We start from the raw sequence: 7500 nt of genomic DNA on the forward strand, positions 1-7500 counted from the left end.
TTACCTAACCATAAGAACGTTACTCGTGTCGGAAATAAAAGAAATGTATTAGTGCCATATATGGGCCATGGGCCATATCGTAGCCATCGTTAACTCTCTAGGACTTACAGTTTGACGTCATATTTAGGTATTTGCAGTGTCTAGTGAGCTCAAAGAAACAGGTGATTCTATCGTTTGAACTATTTAATACAACTCACGATTTGTTTTATTTCGCGGCCAAAATCTTGTCTTTTGTGAGAACATTGGCGGAACAGCTAATTTTACTCTATATAATATTATCTTTAGCTATGTCTCTCCGCTTGTGTTCGTGCACAAACACGCATACACACACACAACCCCAAATACATACACAAACAAGCAAACATACACACACACACACACACACACACTATACGTTCGTTGAACATTGTATGCCTATGTAACCCACCGTGTCAATTTGGTATTTTGTCGGAATTATATTATGTCTACTAAATGAAGACATTTATGCTTTTAACTCAGAAAAATCAGAAATTACGTTTTTTGAAGTAAAAGTAAGAAAAACAAAATTCTCCCACTCTATCTCTTTCTCTCACTCTCTTTCTCTCTCCCCCCCCCTCCCCCAACACACACACACTCTCACTCTCTCTCTCTCTCGTTCTCCCTCTATCCCCCTCTATCTCCCTATCTCTCTCTCTTAAAGGAGGTATATTTTAACTCAAGTTTTATGTGAAGCTTCCAATTGATTGCATTGGCACTAGATCTAGATTCGCCAGACATAACACCATTTTCAGACGACTAGCATGTAGATAGTACTGTGGTAGCATGTATAAATGTCGTATTCTTGGCGTGCAACTATGATATTATTCTATATAACGATTGAATGCAAATATACTTTGATGTATCTAGGCCAATTTACATTGGAATGGAAATCAAACAACGATTTCTTATATAACTATAACTCATTCTCTTTCTTCATCACCTCTTATTTTTGGTACTTTTTATTTTCCGGAACCGAAACAGAACTACTATCTTCAGATTGCATTCTATACGATCTTTTGCTTTAAGACGTCTGAAGTCTTAGTTGAGCACTCTAGGGAGAATATATTTGTCTGTATTCCTTGCAGATAGACAAAACCCACTACATCCGTGGTTTGGGCACTCTTGGCCATATTATGCAGTGTCCCTTTGCTTTAAGAAGCATAATATGCCCTGCGTTAAGACAGTACTGACGGCAGATTATAATCTATAGGCTCCTGAAGTCTCGGTTGAACACTCTTGAGAGAATATGTTAGGTTTTATTCCTTACAAATATATAACACTCACGACATTCATAGTTTTGCACTCATGGCCATATATCATATCAGTCTCCTTTGGCTTTTGGAAGCACATACCAATATGTAGTGGTGTACGTGGAAACAGTACTGTCTGCAAATTGTATTCTATACTCTCCTTTGTCTTGAGATAACACACGTCTTTGCTGAGCATCCCATGGGAGAATTTATTTGGTTTTATTCCTTGCACTTATGTAAAGCTCACTACATTGGTAGTTTGAGCAGTCTTGACTGTGTAATTAGTCTCTCTAGGCTTTTAGAAACGTATACCAAAATGTACAGATGTGCGTCGAAACAGAATTGTCTACAAATTGCAGTCTACACCCTCCTTTCCTTTAAGGCAACTCAAATCTTTTGAGAAAATTATATATTCTAATCTAAGCAAATATGCAAAGCTCGCTGCATTCGTAGTTTGAACACACTTGGTCATCGTCCTATAGATATTATGCGCTTGGCTAAGGAGTTCACAACATTGCCATCCGGAAGTATAACGGACCAACACACAAAACTGTGTTTAACCTGATCGTTTATAGTCAGGTTTATACAGTTAAATGATAATTACTCATAAAGGCCGATGGCAAAAAAAAAAAAAAACAATAACAAAGACCTGAGTGACGTCAACATCGAACCATCTATATTATAGACCCCCCCCCCCTTTTTTTTTTTTTTTTGCTTTTAGAGGAATATATGCCAAGCTGCAGAGAGGAGACGTACTTTTAAACATTACTGACTGCAGATTGCATTGTATCATCTTATATTATATCATATTTTAAACAATATTTTTCTCTTTGAAATGAATTATCTAAGTCTTATAGCCCAACAAGTAATTGCTACATCTAAAGTTTGCATTTGGGGTAGCTTTGCTAAAATTTTCAAGAGCAGAGTGTTTGTGCAGGAATTTTGATAACACTTCACTTCATGTTTTGAATAAGTGCGTTTTAATTGTTGCAAATATTTCATCGGAGGGGTAGGTTTTCATCATTTTTACAAAATACAAACACTCGGATCAAGCGTTAAAATGGACGTGACTTTTTTATATGTGTAGGTTAAAACTCATACTAAGGAGAATGGATTATACTTTAAATATTCGGAGATATAAAAGATTGACCAAAAAATGACGTCAAAAGACAAGTCTTTCGCCAGAAAAGAAATCAAATTTTGAGTTGTATTAAACCAATGGGATCACTTGTTTCCTTGAGATCTACTAACGGCAACTCACTAACGCTGCACAAACCTTTAAAATGACGTCAAACTGTAAGTCCTAGAGGGTTCTAGTGTCAGGCTTTATGTTAACGATGGCTACGCTAGAACCGTAGAGACTATAGATAGATTGCGCTTGGCCAAGGAGTTCACAACATTGCCATCCGGAAGTATAACGGACCAACACACAAACTCTGTGTAACCATGAACTTTTATAGTCTGGTTAATACAGTTTAGTGAGAACAACTCACAAACGCGGATGGCAAAAACAATAACAAAGGCCTGAGTGACGACATCTGCATACTATCTATAGAGGTTCGAACCCAGGGCCTTCCGATCCGAAAGCGAGAGCCATACCACTAGACCACATAGCCGAACTCTAACTTTAACATTAAAATAATCTTTGGCATCTGGTTCTTCTCTAAGTAACGCCGGTTTGAGGCGGTGGGTCACATTTGATATAGATAGTATGCAGATGACGTCACTCAGGCCTTTGTTATTGTTTTTGCCATCCGCGTTTGTGAGTTGTTCTCACTAAACTGTATTAACCAGACTATGAAAGTTCATGGTTACACAGAGTGTGTGTGTTGGTCCGTTCTACTTCCGGATGGCAATGTTGTGAACTCCTTGGCCAAGCGCATTCTATCTATAGATAGTTCTTAGTTGACGTCACTCAGGTCTTTGTTATTGTTTTTTGCCATCCGCGTTTATGAGTAATGCTCACTAAACTGTATTAACCGGACTATAAACGTTCATGGATACACACAGTTTTGTGTGTTGGTCAGTTATACTTCCGGATGGCAATGTTATGAGCTTCTTAACCAAGCGCATACTATCTATAAAATATAAATATGATGACGTACTCTGAAGCAAAAAAACCCGACATATTTTAAAAGTTTGGCTAGAAAACTCGTCCTTCAAATACCGATCGATTATAATGATCCTCACTCACCTTATCAAACATTTTCAAACCTGGGACGCCAAGTAAAATGACTCTCATCTTGTCAAAAACTGCCAAAAACGGAGACTTCAAAAACTTCCAAACCTGGGACTCCTTTTTTTTAAAGTCTTAGGTTTCAGAGTTTTTGACAAGATGAGGGACACATTTTAATCGATAATATTATTTGTAGGACGAGTCTCCTCTTCAGGCCCAAAAAAGTTTGTGTTTTTATTTTCCAGAGTACAGAAAGGTTAACTCACCAGCTGGATGTTCCCATAACGGTCTCATTCGTGGGGGACAATGCTTCTCACCGTGCCTTATGAGGGATTCATAGAACAAAGTGGCAAATCTAGGCATAAGCCTCATTTTGTTGTTGCTAGAATTAGTTTTTACACTTTCAACTTGTCAACAAACCAAAGTAACTCTTTAAGTTCAGGTGTCACATTTAACAATAAACGTTAAGGCTATTTATCCTGTCAAATATCAATTTTTGAAATCGTTAAATGCACTTCACAATAATATTATATTAACAACGTGAATATTATAGTTCTCCAATTGAATTATAAACTGCAACAAATCGATACAAGTTATCGAATGTCAAAGGTAACGTATCGATCAATTAATCCGAAAAATTCGAATTTTAATGTCCAACAATTCCCGCGATCTCAATGTCAACTTTGTTACGGTTCAAAACACACACACACACACACACACACACACACACACACACATATACACATACACACACATAACAAACACACACACACACAAAACACACACACATATACACATACACACAGACACACACACACACCGTTTAAATTCACCATACCGATGAGTAGACACGATTTAATATAATATATTATAATATTAATATAATATATTATAAATTATAACTGTAAATGTAAACGATAGCATACAACACCTCTGATTAGGACAATTCGAAACACATGTTATCTATAATTACACGCTTATCCAATCACGATAATGGTAGATTCCCTTTTGAAATATAAAAATAAACAAAAGTACATTTGCGTGTTTACAATAGGATGTATCACTATGAACTTCTTAAAATATCTTAGAGTGCTCTTGACAGGAAGAACAGTGCGGGTTGGTGTACTTGAAACTTCGTAGATTGTCGTGTTTTGTTATTCAAATTATGTCGGTTAAATATTATGTCGAGTCGTTATGCACCCGTGATTATAACTGCAATGTGTGTGCATGTGTGTGTGTGTGTGTGTGTGTGTGTGTGTGTGTGTGTGAGTGCGTGCGTGTGAGTCTGTGTTTGTAAAAGCCTGTGTATGTATGCATGTATGTGTACACTGTGCAAGAAAAAATAAAAAGTAAATATACCCTACCTAGTGTTGAAAATTAAAAAAAGACAGTTACTAAGTGACTGTGTCTTCTACTTATACCTACATACTACATGACCGAAAGGGTGATAACCAACTTCAGCAAACACACGAAGAAGTCATGTGTGTCTATTACTATTATTATATTTAAAAAATTGCAGCATTCAACGGTAACCAGGTCAACAAGCAGGCCGAAGTTTACGACGATTAGCGGCGTTGGAACAGGCGGACAGTCAAATTATTCGAACACCGTTTGCATTTTTTCATCTACTCTGTACCTATGATATAATAATATATTTAGCTATTGCAAACTCAAGCGATGACTAAAAGAATTACCCCAATCCATCGCCCACCACCGACATGCGACGGTGCACGAATGCGGACCGGACTTTGCTGATTGGGTCGATCGGCATAACATAATAGTGTGAACCATAAGAAGCAGCAACCACCGACGTGCATTTATTTGCAGATCTGATAACCCAATTCCTTATGGGCTCATTGTTGTAAAGGAAATCTCAAAAATTACGCAAAATATTGTTAAACTAGGCCATTAAGTCGGTTCGGATGTCAGACCTGTATATATGTACATGTCGCCTACAACTGATTTGGTAGTCGACAGAGTTTTATTTATTTGTTTATTTATTATCATTGGGGCCGAAGTGACCGAGTGGTTAAGGAATTGCACTGTGACCCGGAACGACCCGGGCTCGAGCCCCGCTTCAGACACTTTCGTTTTTTTCCTCGGGCAAGTTAATTAACACCCAATTTGCTCACTTGGACAACATGGGTGATTCCTGTTGTTTGATGAATCATCTATATTCCTTCATGGAATGCATAGGCGACTGTATCTTTTGATGTCATGGCAATTTTTAATTTATTATTGAATACCAGTTTTAGAAATAATATTTGAATCTGCACCATATCTATTCTAAATCTTTTCGGGAGGGAGGGACGGAGGTGGCGTGGTGGGAATACACTTTTTAAAACATGATTTCAAAATACGATTGCTGCCTTTGTCAACTCCTTTTCTCAGCTGTTACTTCATGCAATCTTTCTGAATCTATTACTTAACTGACTGCATATCGATCCCCAATCTGGGTGGTACATACTGTGTCTTCTATCCCCCTGTATCTGTTTTCCGCCATGATTTCTGTCTTTGTCTTGGAATGAGATTACTTGGTTTTGTCCTGGTCCTGGTCAGATACCCTGACTGAGAGGGAACCAGTCAAATTTATAGTTAGTTTTGGGAGATGATATTTTTTTTCCTTGTAAATCATCTCCCTGTTATGCACTGTATTATGTTTTCTTTATATTAAATATGATTTGTAAACACATTTGAGTGTATTCCTCTTAGTGGGGACCTGTGCTTGTGTCTGGATGATACTTTTAGTGATCTCAAACTAAGTACTTGATAGTGTGCTCTTGGAATCTGCACCTGTTTCTTATTTGAACCAGTTCCCCCATGTCTTACTTTTTCTAGGAAGCTTTAGTTATAATTCTAGAACTTTTTTTCTATCCCATTTTCTTCCTTTTTACTGGCGCTGATATGTCCTTAATGTGTTGCAAGTGCCGTAAAACCCTGAAAGACAAAAACAAAACAATCCCCAATAGGCAGGCTATTTTTTTTTGGGGGGGGGGGGGGGGGGGGGGGGGGGATGGTGTTTTTATTTCTTGCATTTTTCTCTCTCTGCTTTGTCTGCCACTGAATCTTACACTCTTTTTCAGATTTTTATCGTTTAACCCTTTCCTTACCAACTACAGGAAAACCGTCACATTTGTTACGATACAGTGAACATTACTGTTATTCAGATTGTTTTGTACGTCACAACATTAGAAATGCTGTTTTGTAAAGCTCGTCTTACAGTAGGGGGAATTAGGCTAAAACCGTGCAAATTCGGGTTGAAAGCATGAACATTTGCATACAGGTTGCTAAGACCCATAGAAAAAGCATCTGATATAGAACCACTCTGGCAATCAGTCATAACGTATCGGTTATTACTGGAGAAATGATGAATAGAATGTACCCACTGCTTTCAAATTGAGTTTTAAAAAAAAAACATTTTTGTGTTGAATAAGTATAATATTTCGGGAATAATCCTGAATTTAGTCAGTAAGGAGAGAGTTAAATTAAATTGTCTGCTTGTAAAAAGAATTCGATAAAATTATTCGGTGGTGTTCGCAAGTGTGGCATTGTAATGGGTTTGCTGGCGGTAGCGTTCGAAAATAAGTTGCAAACTGAAAACGACTAACACGTCTCCAGTCACTAGATAGTTACACAAAGTGTAAGGACAAGACCTACATTTACGAACTTCATGCAGTTGCCAATCCAAATGGTTTTGGGCTCCTCGTCACAGCAGTAAATCTCTCATAACCAACACTGTCGCAGTACTACTACTACTAAAAACAAACAAAATTAAAATAACAATTTAAAAACAAAAACAAATAACATTTTTAAAAATATTATAATAAAATTGTAAAATAGATAAATTAAAAAAAAAAATATGTCTACAACACGTGGGGTTCCCAAGCGGTCACCCATCTAAGAACTAACCACGCCTGACGTTGCTTGACTTCCGTGATCGGACGAGAACAGGTATTTTCAACGTAGTATGGTCGTAGACAACAAGTGTCGAAAATAGAATTTAATATAACATTAAGATACACTATTGCTAATTTATGAAGATAGTTTAGAAATGTA

The 7500-nt window shown here is 37.2% G+C and overlaps 1 long non-coding RNA gene and 1 other non-coding gene across 3 annotated transcripts in view; both read right to left on the reverse strand.

Moving 5' to 3' along the window:
• Positions 1-4720, reverse strand: part of LOC144961958 (uncharacterized) — a 5609-nt gene extending 889 nt beyond the window's left edge. The window contains exons 1-2 of one of the 2 annotated variants that reach the window (XR_013643322.1): positions 4418-4720; positions 3711-4017 (exon numbers count right to left, since the gene is read on the reverse strand). This is a non-coding gene — a long non-coding RNA (uncharacterized LOC144961958). Of the gene's footprint in view, positions 1-3710; positions 4018-4375 lie in introns of both variants that reach the window. The other variant, XR_013643321.1, reaches the window with a different exon arrangement.
• A 2584-nt stretch (positions 4721-7304) lies between these two features.
• LOC144961959 (5S ribosomal RNA) lies at positions 7305-7423 on the reverse strand. The gene has a single exon (XR_013643323.1). It is a non-coding gene; the product is annotated as a 5S ribosomal RNA (ribosomal RNA).
• Positions 7424-7500: the final 77 nt, after the last annotated feature.

The sequence above is a fragment of the Berghia stephanieae genome, unplaced genomic scaffold, assembly GCF_034508935.2.
Source record: "Berghia stephanieae isolate SIO BIC M18660-M18661 unplaced genomic scaffold, UCSD_Bste_1.3 scaffold511, whole genome shotgun sequence".
Lineage (NCBI taxonomy): Eukaryota > Metazoa > Mollusca > Gastropoda > Nudibranchia > Aeolidiidae > Berghia > Berghia stephanieae.